This window comes from Chlorocebus sabaeus, chromosome 24 (genome assembly GCF_047675955.1).
Source record: "Chlorocebus sabaeus isolate Y175 chromosome 24, mChlSab1.0.hap1, whole genome shotgun sequence".
Taxonomy (NCBI): Eukaryota; Metazoa; Chordata; class Mammalia; order Primates; family Cercopithecidae; genus Chlorocebus; species Chlorocebus sabaeus.
In genome coordinates this window covers 10,882,752-10,903,215 of record NC_132927.1, presented here as the reverse complement: position 1 = coordinate 10,903,215, position 20,464 = coordinate 10,882,752, and the positions used below count along the sequence as shown (strand labels likewise).

Genomic DNA, 20,464 nt, shown 5'->3' with positions numbered 1-20,464 from the left:
TCAAGACCAGCCTGGCCAACATGGTGAAACCCCGTCTCTACTAAAAACACAAAAAAATTTAGCTGGGCATGGTGGCGCTTGCCTGTGACCCCAGCTACTAGGGAGGCTAAGGCACAAGAATCATTTGAACCTGGGAGGCAGAGTTCCAGTAAGCCAAGATTGCGCCACTGTACTCCAGCCTGGGTAACAGAGCAAGACTCTGTCTCAACAACAAAAAAAAAAAAAAAAAAAGGAAAAAAATCAAGTGATGGGCAGGCACCGGTGGCTCACACCTGTAATCCCAACAGTTTGGGAGGCCAAGGCAGGCGGATCACGAGGTCAAGAGATCAAGACCATCCTGAACAACATGGTGAAACCCCAACTCTACTAAAAATACAAAAATTAGCTGGGCGTGGTGGCGAGTGCCTGTAGTCCCAGCTACTCGGGAGGCTGAGGCAGGAGAACTGCTTGAACCCGGGAGGCAGAGGTTGCAGTGAGCCGAGATCATGCCACTGCACTCCAGCCTGGGCGACAGAGCGAGACTCCATCTCAGAAAAAAAAAAAAAAATCAAGTGATGAGCCAAATTGTTGGTGCAGACTGCTGCTGTTACTACATTTTGGAAGAGCAGAGTATCATTAAATTCCATTAAATTTTTTTTTTTTTTTTTTTGGTGAAAAGATATACATATTTAGAATTAGCCAGCTGGACTCAGTTTAGATGATCCCAATTTTTTTGGCAACATCCAAAACGTCGTAATCAGGAGCCAGTCAAACATTTGCCTTCTTCTCTCCATCAGGCCGAATCAGGGTGTTGACGTTGGCCACATCAATGTCACAGACCTTCTTCACAGCCTGTTTGATCTGGTGCTTGTTGGCTTTAACATCCACCATGAACACAAGTGTGGTGTTGTCTTCTATCTTCTTTACGGCGGACTCAATGGTCTGCAGAAATTTGATGATGGCATAGTGGTCAAGCTTGTTTCTCCGGGGGGCGCTCTTCCGAGGATATGTGGGCTGCTTCAGGAATCACAGTGTCTTAGGCCGCTGGAAGGTGGGTGACGTGGATGTAGGTCTTCTTTTTTTGTGTAGATGTGGACACCTTTCAACACTGCCGTCTTGGCCTTTAAAGCCTTCACTTCGGCTTCGGCTTTAAGAGGGACAGGGGCTCCCTTCTTGGCATTCAGCGCCATCTTGTGAAAAGGGAAAATTCCATTAAATTTAAGAAGGAAAACTTAAGCTAAATCAGGAAGAACATGATTTAACATAATTTGGACACTCAGAGGCAAGTGGGGAAGAAATTCCAGGCATAAAGGTAGGAGCAAGCATGTGGTGTTTATGAATGGAGGAGCCTTTTGTGGATGTGGGGGCCACCAGCATTTGTGGGGACTCTAGTAACCAGGAGATTGCAGTCTGACGGTGGAGATCTTCAAAAGCACAAGATCTAGTTCCTACCAGATGTGAAAGAAAACAGGGGCCCTGGCCTGGGTGCGGTGGTTCACGCCTGTAATCCCAGCACTTTGGGAGGCCATGGCCGGTGGATCACTTGAGGTCAAGAATTCGAAACAAGCCTGGCCAAAATGGTGAAACCCTGCCTCTACTAAAAATACAAAAATCAGCTGGGTGTGGTGGAATGTGCCTGTAATCCCAGCTACTTGGGAGGCTGAGGCAGGAGAATCAATTGAACCCAGGAGGTGAAGGTTGCAGTGGGCCGAGATCACATCACTGCACTCCAGCCTCGGTGACAGAGCAAGACTCTGTCTCAAAAAAAAAAAAGACACCAGGTGTGGTGGCTCACGCCTATAATCCCAGCACTTTGGGAGGCTGAGGCGGGTGGATCACCTGAGGTCAGGAGTTCGAGACCAGCCTGACCAACATGGAGAAACCCAGTCTCTGCTAAAAATACAAAATTAGCCAGGCGTGGTGGCTCATGCCTGTAATCGCAGCTACAGGGGAGGCTGAGACAGGAGAATCGCTTGAACCCTGGAGGCAGAGGTTGCGGTGAGCCAAGATTGCACCATTGCACTCCAGCCTGAGCAACAAGAAAGAAACTCCATCTCAAAAAACAAAATAAATAAAATAAAAAATTTAAGAAAAGAAAAGAAAAGAAAATAGGGGTTCTTGTGCTTTGTGAGCAGAAGAATGATAAGGACAGCCCCTTGTTAGGGAAGTGATATGAGCTGTTGACTGAAGCCTACAGATCCTGGAGTCCTGTAATTGCTAGAAAACTTTGATAATCAAATCAGAGCTGAAGGTGAGGTGGGAAAGGCCTGTGGCCAGGTTTTCAAACTAGCATCTAAGTCAGTTTGTGTGCTGGGGAGACTTGAAACCACCAGATAGATTCATGTCTTCCTTGGAACATCAGATTCACTTGGGAGATTTTGGGGGAAAATATATATTGAAATAATATATATTGAAAATATGTGCCGGGCGCGGTGGCTCAAGCCTGTAATCCCAGCACTTTGGGAGGCCGAGACGGGCGGATCACGAGATCAGGAGATCGAGACCATCCTGGCTAACCCGGTGAAACCCCGTCTCTACTAAAAATACAGAAAACTAGCCGGGCGAGGTGGCGGGCGTCTGTAGTCCCAGCTACTCGGGAGGCTGAGGCAGGAGAATGGCGTGAACCCGGGAGGCGGAGCTTGCAGTGAGCAGTGAGCAGATCCGGTAACTGCACTCCAGCCTGGGCGACAGAGCGAGACTCCGTCTCAAAAAAAAAAAAAAAAAAAAAAAGAAAAGAAAATATGAACCCCAAATATCTGAGACAGGTCCCAGCAATTTAGAAAGTTCATTTTTCCAAAGTTAAGGATATGTGGCAAGGCGTGGTGGCTCATGCCTGTAATCCCAGCACTTTGGGAGGCCAAGGTGGGAGGATCACCTGAGGTCAGGAGTTCAAGACCAGCCTGACCAACATGAAGAAACCCTGTCTCTACTAAAAATACAAAAATTAGCTGGACGTAGTGGCACATGCCTGTAGTCCCAGCTACTCGGGAGGCTGAGGCAGGAGAATCACTTGAACCCAGGAGGTGGAGGTTGCAGTGAGCCGAGATGGTGCCACTGCACTCCAGCCTGGGTGACAGAGCAAGACTGTCAAAAAAAAAAAAAAAGGATGCGTGCCTGTTAGAAATACAAAAATTGTTGAAAATAAATAATCAGTGCTGCAAAGAAAAGTCAGCACAGAGACAAAAGGTCTCTCAGCAAGGACATCTTTACTTGAAAGGGTGCTCAATCACAGTTGGAACAACGGCAAGAGCATACCTGAACAAAGGAAAAGCAGACATATTTATCGCTTATGCATTTGGGTAATCCTTACTGCTGTGTCCTGCATCCATTGGCTGGCGTGGGACCTCACAATCTTAAACTGATACCTGATTTGCTAATAACCTGAAACTTTCCTAAATAGATAAGTTCAAGGAAGGATAAAGAAGTTGCTTATGAAAGGTTTAAGGAAGCAATAACATTTCCAAATAAGGAAGGGGCATAGGCTATGAGCTGGAACATGTCTGTGAGCATGTCCAACAGTTACACAGGATAGAGCTTAACAAAGAGTTATTAGCACAAGGAAGGAGGCTTGAAGAAAGTTAGTCTTTAAAAGAAACTATTATTTCTAACACTTATTTTAATTTTTTTTTTTTTTTTTTTTTTTGAGACAGAGTCTCGCTCTGTCACCCAGGCTGGAGTGCAGTGGCACAATCTTGGCTCACTGCAAGCTCCGCCTCCTGGGTTCACTCCATTCTCCTGCCTCACCCTCCCTAGTAGCTGGGACCATAGGTGCCCGCCACCACGCCCAGCTAATTTATTTTTTCTATTTTTTAGTAGAGATGGAGTTTCACCGTGTTAGCCAAGATAGTCTCGATCTCCTGACCTCGTGATCCGCCCGCCTCGGCCTCCGAAAATGCTGGGATTACAGGCATGAGCCACCGCGACTGGCCTCTAACACTTATGGTTTTTTTTTTGTTGTTTTTTGTTTTTTTTTGTTTTTTTTTTTTTTTTTTGAGACGGAGTCTCGCTCTGTAGCCCAGGCCGGAGTGCAGTGGCCGGATCTCAGCTCACTGCAAGCTCCGCCTCCCGGGCTTACGCCATTCTCCAGCCTCAGCCTCCCAAGTAGCTGGGACTACAGGCGCCCGCCACCTTGCCCGGCTAGGTTTTTTTTGTATTTTTTAGTAGAGACGGGGTTTCACCGTATTATCCAGGATGGTCTCGATCTCTTGACCTCGTGATCCGCCCGTCTCGGCCTCCCAAAGTGCTGGGATTACAGGCTTGAGCCACCGAGCCCGGCCTTATGTTTTATTCTTTAACAAGAAGGGGAACTTTGAAGAGGAAACTTTTTATACTTTCTACGATGCCCATGACACAGCCTCAGGAGGGCCTGACGACATGTGCCCAAGATGGTTGGGGCACAGCTTGGTTTTATACATTTTAGGGAGACATGAGACATCAATTAAGTATGTAAGATGAGCATTGGTTAGGTCCAGAAAGGCGGGATAACTCCAAGTGCTGAGTTATCTACCTATGACCTAGGAGGGGGCTTCCAGGTCATAGGTAGATAAGAGACAAACTGTTGCATTCTTTTGAGGTTCTGATGAGTCAAAGGAGGCAATCAAATACGCATTTATCTCAGTGAGCAGAGGGATGACTTTGAATAGAATGAGAGGCAGGTTTGCTTTAAGCCTAAGGTTAAGGTTTACCCTAAAAATCAAGTTCCCAGCTTGACTTTAGCTTAGTGATTTTGGGGTCCCAAGACCATTTTGCAAAACTATATATATATATAAAACTATAAATATAAAACTATATATAACTATAAACATAAAACTATATATAATTATATATAAAAAACTATATATATGTAAGTATATACCCCTATACCCAGCCAAAGGCCTCAAGGGAAGGCTCTCTTCCTGCCTCATGGGGTACCTCAGTGAGCAGTAATGAGTAAGAGGACCAGCTAAGGTATTCGTGGGATTGATGGGGAAGTTAAGGAGATTTAGGACTTGTCACAGTGCTGAAGGTCAGGGGCTAGCATTGACTGGGGCAGCAGAGCCAGGAAACCTCCCTCTATTTTGTGTTGACTTTTTTTTTAAGATGGAATTTCGCTTTAGTTGCCCAGACTGGAGTGTAATGGCGCAATCTTGGCTCACCACAGGCTCTGCCTTCTGGGTTCAAGCAATTCTCCTGCCTCAGCCTCCTGAGCAGCTGGGATTACAGGCATGTACCACCACGCCAGCTATTTTTTGTATTTTTAGTAGAGACAGGGTTTCTCCATGTTGGTCAGGCTGGTCTTGAATTCCCGACCTCAGGTAATCCGCTCGCCTCAGTTTCCCTAGGTGCTGGGATTACAGGCGTGAGCCACCGCACCCGGCCTGTGTTGACTTTTTTACTACTGCCATCAAATCAGCAATCCACGTAAAGGAAAAAAAGAAAACTCTCGAGTGTGGTGGTCATCTGCAGTCCCCGCTATTTGGGAGGCTGGGGCAGGAGGTGAGGATGGGAGAATCACTTGAGCCTAGGAGTTGGGGGCTGCAGTGAGCTATGATTGTACCCGTGCTCTCTAGCCAAGTGACAGAGCAAGACTCTGTCTAAAAACAAAACAAAACAAAAAAACCCAAAATCTCACTCAACTATGGAACTATGGGCATGTCATTTTAGAACAATATCCAAATGTTAATTTATGCTATGGTAAAAGCTTTAGCTATTGTTGTATTGGAGAAATGGTGGTTTTCAGGTAATCAAAAATTCGTGTTACCTAAGACTGAAACTCGTGGACCTGAAGGAGTTGTTAATGTAAACAGGCCTGGTCAAGCAGTCATACAGATGCTAATTTTTATTTTTTCCTGGGTTACTTAGAGAGGTTTAGAAGAAAATGGCTTGAGTGAAGCAGTTAAAATGAGAACAATTTGAGGTATAGCAGATTGTAGGATATCATACTTATTTGCCCATGTTTTTCTCAGAATTTCAAGCTTTCTTCTCCCAAACTCTACTATTATGAATTTTCACAACAGTATTACATGCGTGTAAGGTAAACAATATAGCATCATGTAAAGTAAAAAGTGATCTCTTTTCTTTCTTTCTTCAGTATCTCTGTGCTCTGGATTAGCAGCTGATAACTATTGTGTATTTTTTTATTTTTCTTTTTGAGATAGGGTCTCGCTCTGTCATCCAGCCTAGAGTGCAGTGGCACAATCACGGCTTACTGTAGCCTCAACATCCCAGACTCAATTGATCCTCCCACCTCAGTCTCCTGAGTAGCTGGGATTACAGGTATATACTACTACACCTGGCTAAGTTTTAAATTTTATGTAGAGACAGGGTCTTCCTATGCTGCCCAGGCTGGTTTTGAACTCCTAGGCTCAAGTGATACTCCTGCCTTAGCCTCCCAAAGTTCTGAGATTACAGGCATAAGCTACGTCACCAGTCCTGTTATATATTTTTAAAGGACACACTATGGGTCCCTAGGCAATTTCCCAGCCACTGGGAGACTCTAGAGATAATGGTAGACAAGGTTCTAGGCCTCCTACATCTTTCTCTTAACAAGCATTCATCCATTCAACAAATACTTGAATACCTCTTTTATGCCAGGCATTGCTCAAGACATTGGGGTACTTCAATGCACAAAACTGACAATGTGTTCATAGCATATATCCTGTTCTGCAAGTCTGTTGCCTTTAGCTGTACCTTTTTTTTTTTTTTTTCTTTTGAGACAGAGTTTCATTTTTGTTGCCCAGGCTGGAGTGCAATGGTGCAATCTTGGCTCACTGCAACCTCGGCCTCCTGGATTCAAGTGATTTTCCTGCTTCAGTCTCCCGAGTAGCTAGGACTACAGGCATGCACCACCACGCTTGGCTAATTTTTTTGTATTTTTAGTAGAGACGGGGTTTTGCCATGTTGGCCAGGCTGGTCTTGAACTCCTGACCTCAGGTGATCCACCCACCTCCACCTCCCAAAGTGCTGGGATTGCAGGCATGAACCACAACACCCAGCCAACTCTACCTCTTAGACATCACTGAATTTTATTTTATTCATTTTTTAGAGACAGGATCTCACTATGTTGTCCAGGATGCTTTTGAACTTCGGGCCTCAAGTGATCCTTCCACCTTAGGCTCCTGAGTAGCTGGGATTACAAGCACATGCCACCACACCTGGCTCATCCCATGTTAGTCCAAAATGGACCCAACTCCCTTCCTTCCTTCCTTCCTTCCTTCCTTCCTTCCTTCCTCCCTCCCTCCCTCCCTCCCTCCCTCCCTCCCTCCCTCCCTCCCTCCCTCCTTCCTTCCTTCCTTCCTTCCTTCCTTCCTTCCTTCCTTCCTTCCTTCCTTCCTTCCTTCCCTTTCTTCTTTTTTGAGACAGAGTCTCGCTTTGTTGCCCAGGCTGGAGTGCAGTGGCACGATCTCGGCTCACTGCAACCTCTGCCTCCTAGGTTCAAGCAATTCTCCTCCCTCAGCCTCCCAAGTACCTGGGACTACAGGTGTGTGCCACCACACCCAGCTAATTTTTTGTATTTTTAGTAGCTATGGGGTTTTGCCGTGTTAGGTGGGATGGTCTTGATCTACTGACTTCCTGATCTGTGCACTTTGGGCTCCCAGAGTGCTGGGATTACAGGCATGAGCCACTGCACCTGGCCCAACTCATTCTTTTCAAAAGCTTGTCCATTGTATGAATGTATCATAATTTATGTAATACCCTATACTGTACATTTATACTTGCGGCCTATTTTTTTTGCTATTATAAATGTATTAACACGGAGACAGTTTTATGTTGTCAGCAGTTAATATGACAATCCTTCCTCTTTGGCAGAAATTATCTGGTCTGACAAACTCTGCCTGTGGAGCAAATGCCAGCCTCTGGGGCTGGCTTTTCAAGACTGGCCACCTGATTTTCTGAATAATAAGGGATTGAAGGGACCTCGGGGTGGGTCAGAGGAGAGCTGGAGGCTGAAGTGAAGAGGCAGATCTATAGAGGATTTTCCGGTGAAATGCCACTGAGAGATGTGATGTCCCACCTGTGTTCCTGCCTACCTTGGCAAGCTGCAAAAATCCCTGCATCCTCACTGTGACTGGGTTCCTGGTGGAATCCCCCAAGGGGTGAGGTTGTGTGTTGAGGTTGATGCAAGGTGGAACCGGAGTCAGTCTGCAGCCACATCCTGTGTTCCATAAGCAATGTTTATGTGCTTTTGGTCACCAGGATGGATTTATCGCCTTAGGGCAAATTCTCAGAAGTGAAATTTCTGGTTCTTATATAGGTTGCCAAATCACACTCCTTCAGCAATTTGCAATAAATTACACCTTTATTAATAGTGATTAAAGTCCTCCTCAACCTATAATAACAGTGACTATCGTTTTCACTTTTGCCAATCTTTTAGGATAAAAATAATATCTAATCATTGCTTTAATTTGAATTTCTTGAGTTATTGCTGATGTCAAGCATCTTTTCATGTTTATAAGTTGTAATTCTTCTGTGAAACACTCGTTCATTCATTTCTATTGTCCATTTTTTTTTTTGAAACAGAGTCTCGCTCTGTTGCCCAGGCTGGAGTGCAGTGGCACGATATCAGCTCACTGCAAGCTCCGCCTCCCGGGTTCACGCCATTCTCCTGCCTCGGCCTCCCAAGTAGCTGGGACTACAGGTGCCCGCCACCAGGCCTGGCTAATTTTTTGTATTTTTAGTAGAGACGGGGTTTCACCATGTTAGCCAGGATGGTCTCAATCTCCTGACCTTGTGATCCACCGCCTCGGCCTCCCAAAGTGTCTTTTTTTTTTTTTTTTTGAGACGGAGTTTCGCTCTTGTTGCCTAGACTGGAGTGCAATGGCACCATCTCGGCTTATTGCAACCTCCACTTCCCGGGTTCAAGCGATTCTCTTGCCTTAGACTCCCGAGAAGCTAGGATTACAGACACGTGCCACCATGCCAGGTAATTTTTTTTTTTTTTTTTTTTTTTGAGATGGAATCTTGCTTTGTCACCTAGGCTGGAGTGCAGTGGTGAGATTTCAGCTCACTACAACCTCCAACTCCTGGGTTCAAGCGATTCTTCTGCCTCAGCCTCCCGAGTAGCTGGGACTACAGGTGTGTGCCACCATGCCTGGCTAATTTTTGTATTTTTAGTAGAGACGGGGTTTCACTATATTGACTGGGCTGGTCTCAAACTCCTGACCTCGTGATTGCCATCTCAGCCTACCAAAGTACTGGGATTACAGGCATGCGCCACCATGTCCGGCTAATTTTGCATTTTTAGTAGAGATGGGGTTTCTCCATGTTGGTCAGGCTGGTCTCAAACTGCTGACCTCAGGTGATCTACCCCTCTTTGCCTCCCAAAGTGTTGGGATAGTTCATTTTTTTTTGTTCTTTTTTTTAGACTCTTGCTTCTCTCTGCTTTTTTTTTTTTTTTTTTTGAGACAGAGTCTTGCTCTGTCACCCAGGCAGTAGTGTAATGGGGTGATCTAGGGTCACTGCCACCTCCAACTCCTGGGTTCAAGCAATTTTTGTGCCTCAGCCTCCTGAGTAGCTGGGAGTACAGGCACGCTCCACCACGCCTGGCAAATTTGTGTGTGTGTGGTGTGTGTAGTTGTAGTAGAGATGTGGTTTTGCCATGTTGGCCAGGCTGATCTTGAACTCTTGACCTCAGGTGATCCACTTGCGTCGCCCTCCCAAAGTGCTAGGATTACAGGTGTAAGCCACCATGCCGGGCCTTTTTTTTAAAATTATTTTTAAAGGAGTAAAGTGAACATTAACAAAGATTCTGTAGGAAGACAGAAGGATCTATGCCACTAGTTTATCTTTTTTACTGTTGATTTGTAAGAATTCTTTGTATATTATTGGGAATATTGGAGCCAGATTATTATTATTATTATTATTAACTTGCTGGCCCAAAGTTCCTAGCTTCTGTCTCTTTTCTTTTTTATTTTTATTTTTAGTTTTGGAGACAGAGTCTCGCTCTGTCACCAAGGCTGGAGTGCAGTGGCGTGATCTTGGCCCACTGCAACCTCTGTCTCCTGGGTTCAGGTGATTCTTCTGCATCAGCTTCCCAAGTAGCTGGGACTACAGGGTCATGCCACCACGTCTGGCTAATTTTTGTATTTGTAGTAGAGAAGGGTTTTCACCATGTTGGTCGGGCTGGTCTCGAACTCCTGACCTCAGGTGATCCACCTGCCTCAGCCTCCCAAACTGCTGGCATTACAGGCCTAAAATATTTTTTAAAGAGACAGAAGCAGGCTGGGTGCAGTGGCTCACACCTGTAATCCCAGCACTTTGGGAGGCCAAGGCGGGCAGATCACCTGAGGTCAGGAGTTCCAGACCAGCCTGGCCAACATGACGAAACCCAATCTCTACTAAAAATACAAAAATTGGCTGGGTGTGGTGGTGATGGGTACCTATAATCCTAGCTATTTGGGAGGCTGAGACAGGAGAATCACTTGAGCCTGGAGGTGGAGGTTGCAGTGAGCCAAGATTCTACCACTGCACTCCATCCTGCACAACAGAGTGAGACTCTGTCCAAAAAAAAAAAAAGAAAAAAAAATTATTTTAATAGCTTTTGGGGGTATAAGTGGTTTTCTGTTACATGGATGAATTAAGTAGCAGTGAATTCTGAGATTTTAGTGCAACTGTCACTTGAGTAGTGTACATTGTGCCTAATATGTAGTTTTTCATCCCTAGTCCCCCTCCTACCACCCCCTTCTGACTCTCTAAAGTTCATCCATTATGTCACTCTAAATGCCTTTGCATACTCATAGATTAGCTCCCACTTACAAGTGATAACATTCAGTTTTTGGTTTTCCACTCCTGTGTTAGCATAATGGCTTAGCATAATGACTCCAGCTCCATCCAAGTTGCTGCAAAAGACATTATTTCTTTTTGTGGCTGAGTAGTATTCCATGGTGTATATATACCACATTTTCTTTATTCATTCATTAGTTGATGGGCATTTAGGTTGGTTCCACACCTTTGCAACTGTGAATTGTGCTACTGTAAACATATGTGTACAAGTGTCTTTTTCTTTTTTTTATTATTTATTTTATTTATTTATTTACTTATTTGAGATGGAGTCTCGCTCTGTTGCCCAGGCTGGAGTGCAGTGGTATAATCTCGGCTTACTGCAAGCTCCACCTCCTGGGTTCACGCCATTCTCCTGCCTCAGCCTCCTGAGTAGCTGGGACTACAGGCGCCTGCCACCACTCCTAGCTAATTTTTTTTGTATTTTTAGTAGAGATGGGGTTTCACTGTGTTAGCCAGGATGGTCTCGATCTCCTGACCTCGCGATCCACCCGCCTCGGCCTCCCGAAGTGCTGGGATTACAGGTGTGAGCCACTGCGCCTGGCCACAAGTGTCTTTTTCATATAAAGTCTTCTTTTCCTTTGAACAGATAACCCAGTAGTGGGATTGCTGGATGGAATGGTAGATCTACTTCAAGCTCTTTAAGGTATCTCCATACTGTTTTCCACAGAGGTTGTACTAATTTACATTCCCACCAGCAGCATATAAGCATTTCCTTTCCCCTACATCCAAATCAACATTTATTGTTTTTTGACTTTTTAATAATGACCATTTTTGCTGGGTGTGGTGGCTCACGCCTATAATCCCAGCACTTTGGGAGGCTGAGGCGGGCAGATCACCTGAGTTTGGGAGTTTGAGACCAACCTGACCAACATGGAGAAACCCTATCTCTACAAAAAATACAAAATTAGCTGGGCATGGTGGCGCATGCCTGTAATCCCAGCTACTCAGGAGGCTGAGACAGGAGAATCGCTTGAACCCAGGAGGCAGAGGTTGCAGTGAGCCGAGATGGCACCATTGCACTCCAGCCTGGGCAACAAGAGTGAAACTCTGTTGCAAAAAATATAAATAAATAAATAAATAAAAATAATGGCCATTTTTGCAGGAGTAAGGTGGTATCTCACTGTGGTTTTAATTTGCATTTCCCTAATGACTAGTGATGTTGAGCATTTTTTTCCATATGTTTGTTGGCCATTTGTATATCTTCTTTTCAGAAATATCTATTCATATTCTTTGCCCACTTTTTGATGGGATTATTTGTTTTTTTCTTGCTGGTTTTTTTGCGTTCCTTGTAGATTCTGAATACTAGTCATTTGTTCTATGCATAGTTTGCAAATATTTTCTCCCATTCTGTGGGTTGTCTGTTTACCCTCCTTATTTCTTTTGCTGTGCAGAAGCTTTTTAGTTTAATTAGGTCTCATTTACTTATTTTTGTTTTCATTGCCTTTACTTTTGGGGTCTCAGTCATGAATTCTTTGCCTAGGCCGGTGTCTAGAAGAATTTTTCCAATGTTGTCTTCTAGAATTTTTATGGTTTCAGGTCTTAGATTCAAGTCTTTGATCATCTTGAGTTGATTTTTGTATAAGGTGAGAGATAGGGGGTGCAGTTTCAGTCTTCTACATGTTGGCTTGCCAGTTTTCCCAGCACCATTTATTAAACAGGGTATCAATGCCACAATTTGTGTTTTTGTGCTTTGTTGAAGATCAGTTGGCTTTACATATTTAGCATTATTTCTGGGTTCTTTCGGTTCCATTGGTCTGTGTGGAAGTCAGATTATTTTAATGAATATTCTGCAATTGATTTCCCTTTTCTGTAATTTTCTTCAGTTTCCTATGTTGTGTAATCATATTTAATATATTTTTCAATTATTTCAGTTTTGATTTTAGTTTTTTGTTTTTGTGGAGACAGGGTCTCACTCTGTTACCCAGGCTGGAGTGTAGTAGTGTAGCTTACTGCAGCCTTGAACTCCTGAGCTCATGTGATCCTCCTGCCTCAGTCTCCCAGTAGCTAGGACTACAGATGTGTGCCACCCTGCCTGGCTTTTTTTTTTTTTTTTTTTTTTTTTAGTTTTCATAGAGATAGGGGTCTTGCTATGTTGCCCAGGCTGGTTTTGAACTCCTGGCCTTGAGCATTTTTCCTAAAGCACTGGAATTATGGGTATAAACCATCATGTACAGCCTAAAAAAGGAATTTCTAATGAATCTCTGAAGTTTTTCTTATTGTTTGAATTTTGGGAGAAAAGTTTTTTTCCCCTGGCTTACTCTGCTTATCTTAAGACTTTGAAACAACTCTGACATCTTCAAAATGTGTTGACATTTGTTGAATTTCAGCATTAATAGCTGTATTAGTCTGTTCTCACACTGCTGCTGATAAAGACCTACCCGAGAGTAGGTAATTTATAAAGGAAAGAGGTTTAATTGACTCACATTTCCACGTGACTGGGGAAGTCTCCCAATCATGGTTGAAGGCGAATGAAGAGCAAAGTCACGTCTTACATGGCAGCAGGCAAGAGAGAATGAGTACCAAGTGAAAGGGGAAACCCCTTATAAACAGATCATCTAGTCTCATGAGACTTATTCACTACCAGGAGAACAGTATGGAAAAAACTGCCCCCATGATTCAATTATCATCTCCCACTGGGCCCTACCCTTGACACATGGAGATTATTACAATTCAAGGTGACATCTGAGTGGATACACAGCCAAGCCATATCAGTAGCCAACTAGCATGAAGATTTATTTTGGGAGGGTGTCAGAGATTCTAATTCCTACAACTCATTAGATCAATGACAGATAATCCAACTTTATTGTACACACAATTTATAAAATTATAATGAGTTAGGGCCGGGCATGGTGGCTCATGGCTGTAATCTCAGCACTTTGGGAGGCCGAGGCAGGTGGATCACAAGATCAGGAGTTCGAGACCAGCCTGGCCAACATGGCCGAACCCCAATCTCTACTAAAACTACAAAACATAGCTGGGTGTGGTCGCTGGCACCTATAATCCCAGTTACTCAGGAGGCTGAGGCAGGAGAACTGCTTGAGCCTGGGAGGTGGAGGTTGCAGTGAGCAAAGATAATGCCATTGCACTCCAGTCTGGGCGAGAAGAGCAAGATTCCATCTCAAAAACAAAAAACAAAAAACATCAGTTAGGGCAATATCAGATAATCCAGCTTTTATTGTACATATAATTTCTAAACTTGTAAATTAGATAATATATAATGTGATAGAATGATATGGGACAGCTGCTCCTAAGTCCCTGGCCTATATAATACACATTCCAGATGGGACTGATGTTAAGCAGTAGGAAGCTCAGCATTCTAGCGTCAATGACATAAAACACTAATTTGCTTTAATGACCAGATGTGCAATTTAAGCAAATAGTTGGAAACCACCTCCACTTTAAATTTGTACAAACTCTTTCAGGACCTTAAATTGATTCAGTTATGTCCAGCTCAAATAGCACAATCTAAAAACTATTTGATATAATTTTCAGAGTTATAGAAGGGAAGTTATTTTACTTTATCAAATTATTATTTTATTGAATTCTGCCTCATAGTGAACTCCTAATTGAATCATCTCTCTCTAAAATAGCCAAATCACCTACATATGAATTTTAGACTTTAGGTAAGCACCCTAAAATTTCTGGTCACCTGTCAAAGTGATTCACTTTTCACAGCAAGTTTCCACAGCAAATTATTTTACATTCTATTCTATCTGTATCCCCAGAGGTTATTATAAAGGATACAAAGAATGACACAATGGGCATGGACTGATATTTAGGAGGCTAACCATGAAATCACTACTGTATTTGGACTTGGAAATTAGAATGAGTCAGAAGAAGTAGGAGATGTTAGGTGAAACTTGTTTAAATAGAGCCTCTAGTTTACATTCATTTGCTAAAGAGACAGGCCGGTTCGAGACTGATGGCATCTGACAGGGCACACTTGGCTCTTGCTTTTGGACTTCCCTCCAAACAGCAGAGCCCCACCCTTCCAGCCAAATACTGCACCTCCAGGCCTTCACCTTCTCATGGCAGCCTCAGTGCCTCAGCCTCCTCAGCCTCTTCTTCAACTACTAGCTTCTTCAACTTCTTCAGCTTCCTCAGCTTTCTCTGCTTCCCCAGCCTCCACAACCTTTTTTGCATCCTTGGAGTCTCAGCCTCTTTGTCTCCTTGTATCCTCAGCCTCTGACTTTTCGAGCCTTGGCTCCTTGGCCTCCTCTGTTCTCATTGGCTTTCACGGTCTGGACCTCCCTCCCTCAGCCTCCTCTTTGATTTATCTGGGTATTTGAATGAACTCTTTGCATTTATTTCTGGTGGGAAGAGGACAAGATCCTGCCACCCTTCTCCTCCCACAGGTCTGTAGATATGCATTTTGCAAGGAAAATCAAGTTTTCATTTTCCTGAAGATTTGAGGTCAGAGTAGGGACTGATGGTGCTGACAGTAAAGCCCCCGTGTGGTGGGATAAAAGTCTTCACTGCCAGCTGCCCATCTAGAAAACCACCTGAAAGACTGGCATCTAGACTGTCAGCTGACATCAGGGGTCCTCGTTTACCAGGACATCCTCAACTGCTCCTTGGTTTCTCATAAATGACTAGTGAGTAGGCTGGTGCCAAACAAGAGTGTTAGACATCAGGCCTTGGAGGCCAGGTGCGGCCTCAGCTGGGCGTGGTGGCACGCGCCTGTAGTCCCAGCTACTCATGAGGCTGACGCAGGAGAATCGCTGGAACCCGGGCGGCAGAGGTTGCAGTGAGCCAAGATCGCTCCACTGCACTAAAACCTGGGCGAAAGAGTGAGACTTGGTCTCAAAAAAAAAAAAAAGAAATCAGGCCTTGGGGCCTGACATACAGTAGCTAAGTGATTAGCTACTATATGTATGGTGGTTAGATAAACCTTCTTAGAACTCCTTTATCTTGAATGAAATTACCATATTTAGCCATGGTTCAATGTGTTTACCTTTACACATAACATTACTGAGAGAAACTCCAAATTTGATTCTGCACCCCCCTGCTGCCTTGGGTTTTTTCTGAGACAGAGTCTTGCTCTGTTGCCCAGGCTGGAGTGCGGTGGCGTGATCTCAGCTCACTGCAACCACCACCTCCTGGGTTCATGCAATTCTCTTGCTTCAGCCTCCCAAGTAGCTGGGATTACAGGGGCCCACACCACAACCAACTAATTTTTGTATTTTTAGTAGACATGGGGTTTCACCATGTTGGTCTGGTTTTGAACTCCTGACCTCAAGTGATCTGCCCATTTTGGCTTCCCAAAGTTCTGGGATTACAGGCGTGAGCCACCGCGCCTGCCCACTGCCACCCCCACCTGTTTTTTTTTGTTTTTTTTTTTTTTTTGGAGACGGAGTCTCGCTCTGTCCCCCAGGTTGGAGTGCAGTGGTCGGATCTCGGCTCACTGCAAGCTCCGCCTCCCGGGTTCACACCATTCTCCTGCCTCAGCCTCCCGAGTAGCTGGGACTACAGGCACCTGCCACCTCGCCCGGCTAGTTTTTTTGTACTTTTTAGTAGAGATGGGGTTTCACCGTGTTAGCCAGGATGGTCTCGATCTCCTGACCTCGTGATCCGCCCGTCTCGGCCTCCCAAAGTGCTGGGATTACAGGCTTGAGCCACTGTTTTTTTTTTTGAGACAGAGTCTCACACTGTTGCCTGGGCTGCAGTGCAGAGGTGTGATCTTGGCTCACTGCAACCTCCGGCTCCCAGGTTCAAGTGTGAGCCACTGCGCCTGCCTTTTTTTTTTTTTTGAGATGGAGTCTTGCTCTGTTGCCCAGGGTGGAGTGCAGTGGCATGATCTCGGCTCACTGCAACCTCCACCTCCTGGGTTCAAGTGATACTCTTGCCTCAGTCTCCTGAGTAGCTAGGACTACAGGTGCACACCACCACTAATTTTTGTATTTTTAGTAGAGACAGGGTTTCACCATGTTGGCCAGGCTGGTCTTGGACTCCTGACCTCAAGTGATCCACCTGCCTTGGCCTCCCAAAGTGCTGGGATTACAGGCATGAGACCGAACCTGGCTGATTCTGTTGCTTTTTGAGGCACATGCATTTGCTGAACTCTCTTATTCCACAATGAGAGCCTATTTGAATAAAATACATATGGATGAAATGTTGATTGTAGTTCTGTTTATTTTATTTGTGCCTTTCAGTATTTACTATAATAAAAAACGCACAAAAGTTTTAGCAACCTTTTACTGTGTTTTGAGACATTGTGTAATACATCTTGAGGGTTTTCTTTCATTTATACTCGAATTTACTAGACTTGCTTGGTCTTTTTCTTCCCTATATCAAGTGACCAGATCAGCACTTTTTCTGTCCTGGGAACCAAATGTCACCCCTGCTTTTCCATCTGCTGGCCCCGGAGCCCTCCAGCTTTTCATCTCCTCCTTTTCTTTCTCATTCCCTCACAAACAGTTCCATCACTGCTCCTGGAATAGCTCAGCTGATTCCCGGCAGGAGGGACTCAGACCTAGAACCCAGAGGTTACTGTGGCTGTCAGTCTAGGAATATCATGAAAACCTAGCAGGCAGGAGGAATCCCATATTTTGTGGCCTTCCTGTGTGCACATGTCTCCTACACTGGGCCATGAACTCCTCAAGTGCTGGCTCTATGCTACCTGCCCTACCACTCCCACAGCCCCTGGCAAAGGTAGGCCCTTAATACAGTCATTTTTTTTTTTTTTTTTTAAGATGGAGTTTCACTCTTGTTGCCCAGGCTGGAGTGCAATGGCACAATCTCTACTCACTTCTACCTCAGCCTCCCGGGTTCAAGCGATTCTCCTGTCTCAGCCTCTGAAGTAGTTGGGATTACAGGTGCCCATCACCATGCCAGGCTAATTTTTGTATTATTTATTTATTTAGAGATGGAGTTTCGCTCTTGTTGCCCAGGCTGGAGTGCAATGGCGCGATCTCGGCTCACTGCAACCTTTGCCTCCCAGGTTCAAGCGATTCTCCTGCCTCAGACTGCCGAGTAGCAGGGATTACAGGCTTGCGCCATGATGCCCGGCTAAGTTTGTATTTTTTTTTTAGTAGAGACAGGGTTTCTTCATGTTGGTCAGGTTGGTCTCAAACTCCCAATCTCAGGTGATCCGCCCACCTCGGCCTCCCAAAGTGCTGGGATTACAGGCGTGAGCCACCACGCCCGGCCTAATTTTTGTATTTTGAGTAGAGACCGGGTTTACACCATGTTGGCCAGGTTGGTCTCAAACTCCTGACCTTAGGTGATCTGCCTGCCTCAGCCTCCCAAAGTGCTGGGATTACAGGCGTGAGCCCCCATGTACAGTCTTAAACTTAATTACACTATCGTTTCCATAGGCCATATGAACGTATTTCTTTTTAGACCATAGACTCTCTGAGAGCAGAGGTCATGTGACATTGATCTTTCTGTAACTTGGCACTGGCTCAACTGCTGTATTGTGGGCACATTGTAATGGACAGTAAGTGAAGGGGTTGGTGGAACTACTGGGTAATTGGAACTGAAAAGACAATTTAAGTGAAAACTTTCCGGATACAGACAACATGGAATAGTTTTCTGAAAACCTGCCATTTTTTTCTCATAGGTTGGAAGTATTTTTAGTATAAAAGTTTTCTTCGATCGGAAAGTACGAGATGAGCCATAGTTAATAAACAGGGATAGCCAGCGACAGCAGGTAAGCCACGTTTGGGTGACAACGGTCAGCTCATGCACTTGATGAGAGTGAGGTTGTGTGGGGACATGTCCTAACAAAGGAGGCAGACCTGAGACACTTGGAGGAATGACTCGTCGTCACCCAGGAACAGAAACAAGGGGTCGGGGCAGGAGAAGGGATGTAAAACTAGTATGCCATTTCTGGCCTGAAAAATCAAGGTTCTTTCTGCCATAAACAGGAATGAGAAAGGTGGAAAGAAAAGTTAGTTTTTGGTGCAAGATTAGTTTGTGTCCTTGAACTTCAGTGTCCATAATTATTAAACAGGAGCCGTACTTGCTCTGAGGAAATGAGATAATGAAAGCACTTTGTAAACTAGGAAGGACCAGATGATTGTAATGTGTTAGTGATAATTGTTATCATTTTAATTATATTTAAATACATCCTGTCAGCAGGTAGAATAAAGACTTGAAGTGCTGTTTGGGATCCAAAGGGAGGGCCAAGCCACCTGAGGAAGCAGGCTTGAATGGGGAGAGGCAGAGGAGACAACAGATCTTTAGGAATGCAGAAGAAAATAGTTTTTTTCAAAGGAATCCAAGGAGCAGTGAGAACTCCAGGAGAAGTTTGGATAGTGCAGTGTGGTAGAAACCAAGACCGTGGGGAGATTTTAGAAGGTAGAAATGTTCAGTAGTGGCTGGGCATGGTGGCTCACGCCTGTAATACCAGCACTTTGGGAGGCTGAGGTGGGCAGATCACCTGAGGTCAGGAGTTTGAGACCAGCCTGGCTAACATAGTGAAACCCTGTCTCTACTAAAAATATAAAATTAGCCAGGTGTGGTGGTGCGCACCTGTAGTCCCAGCTTCTAGGGAGGCTGAGGCAGGAGAATCACCTGAACCCAGGAGGCAGAGGTTGCAGTGAGTCGAGATTATGCCATTGCACTCCAGTCTGGGTGACAGAGTGAGACTCTGTCTCAAAAAAAAAAAAAAAAAAATTTCAGTAGTGTGAAATGCTGCAGAGAGGTTCAGTAAGAAGATGATTAAACTTCATTGAATTTGGCTTGAAGGAAGTTTTGGTGAACTTGAGGAAATGGTTTCACTAGAGGGTAGAGAGAGAACCCAGATTTTGTATGTCTTGGAGGGGGGTTGGGCTAGGTCTTAAGGTACCCAACGAGAGGAATGGTGGCTTTAGGTATCACCACAACTGCAGGTACTTCGCAGCCAAAAAATGATAGCTTAATGTAATTTTGTAACTCTCATTCCAAAAAAAGGATTTGGACCCGCAAAGTGGGGAGAAGTAGTTCAAAAAGGGCAGAAAGATTAGCTGAGAATATTTAGAAGGTGCAGGAAAGTGGGAGAGGAGAGAGACAAGACTCTTGATCTGTGACAGAAAGTGACAAAGTCCAAGAGGAGGGCGTAGCTTTACAGATTAGAGACAACTCTCATGAGGCTGGGAGAAAATGTGGGGTGGTAAGTGTAGGGTGGTGATGGTTGTGAGGAAGGGGAGGGCTTGTAAAGGATGTTTGGAGGATCTCAGAGCATTGGGAGAGCACAAGACAGGCAGAGCAGGAGGGAGGCTGCCCACTGAGTGCAGAGTAAGAGAGAATTGGATAGAATTGGGCAGTTTAAGAAGAGAAGCTGTGAAACCGTACTGGAAAAAAATGCTAGATATTTAGCAAATGTTTCTTGTAGTATAAAGAGCATACAAAAATTGGAAAATATAAATATTCTTTTTTTATTCTTTTTTTTTTTTTGAGACACAGTTTCACTTTGTTGCCCAGGCCGCAGTGCAGTGGCCCAATCTTGGCTTACTGCAACCTCTGCCTCCCAGGTTCAAGCGATTCTTGTGCCTCAGCCTCCAGAGTAGCTGGGACTACAGGTGCGTGCCACCATTCCCAGCTAGTTTTTGTATTATTAATAGAGATGAGGTTTCGCCATGTTGGCCAGGCTGGTCTCAAACTCCTGACCTCAAGTGATCTGCCTGCCTTGGTCTCCCAAAGTGCTGGGATTATAGGTGTGAGCCACCATACCCGTCTCAAATATTCATTGTTCATACCCATCTAAAAACTGTTAATTTTCACACAACTCTGAAAATATATA

At 44.7% G+C, this 20,464-nt stretch overlaps 1 protein-coding gene across 1 annotated transcript in view; it reads left to right on the top strand.

The window, feature by feature from the left end:
- The window catches only part of LOC140710081 (uncharacterized), a 33,435-nt gene that overhangs the window by 8,038 nt on the left and 4,933 nt on the right, over positions 1 to 20,464 (top strand). Inside the window, exon 2 of the transcript XR_012090933.1 lies at positions 18,302 to 18,391. The gene's annotated coding sequence lies outside the window, so the exon portion shown is untranslated. The remainder of the gene's footprint in view (positions 1 to 18,301; positions 18,392 to 20,464) is intronic.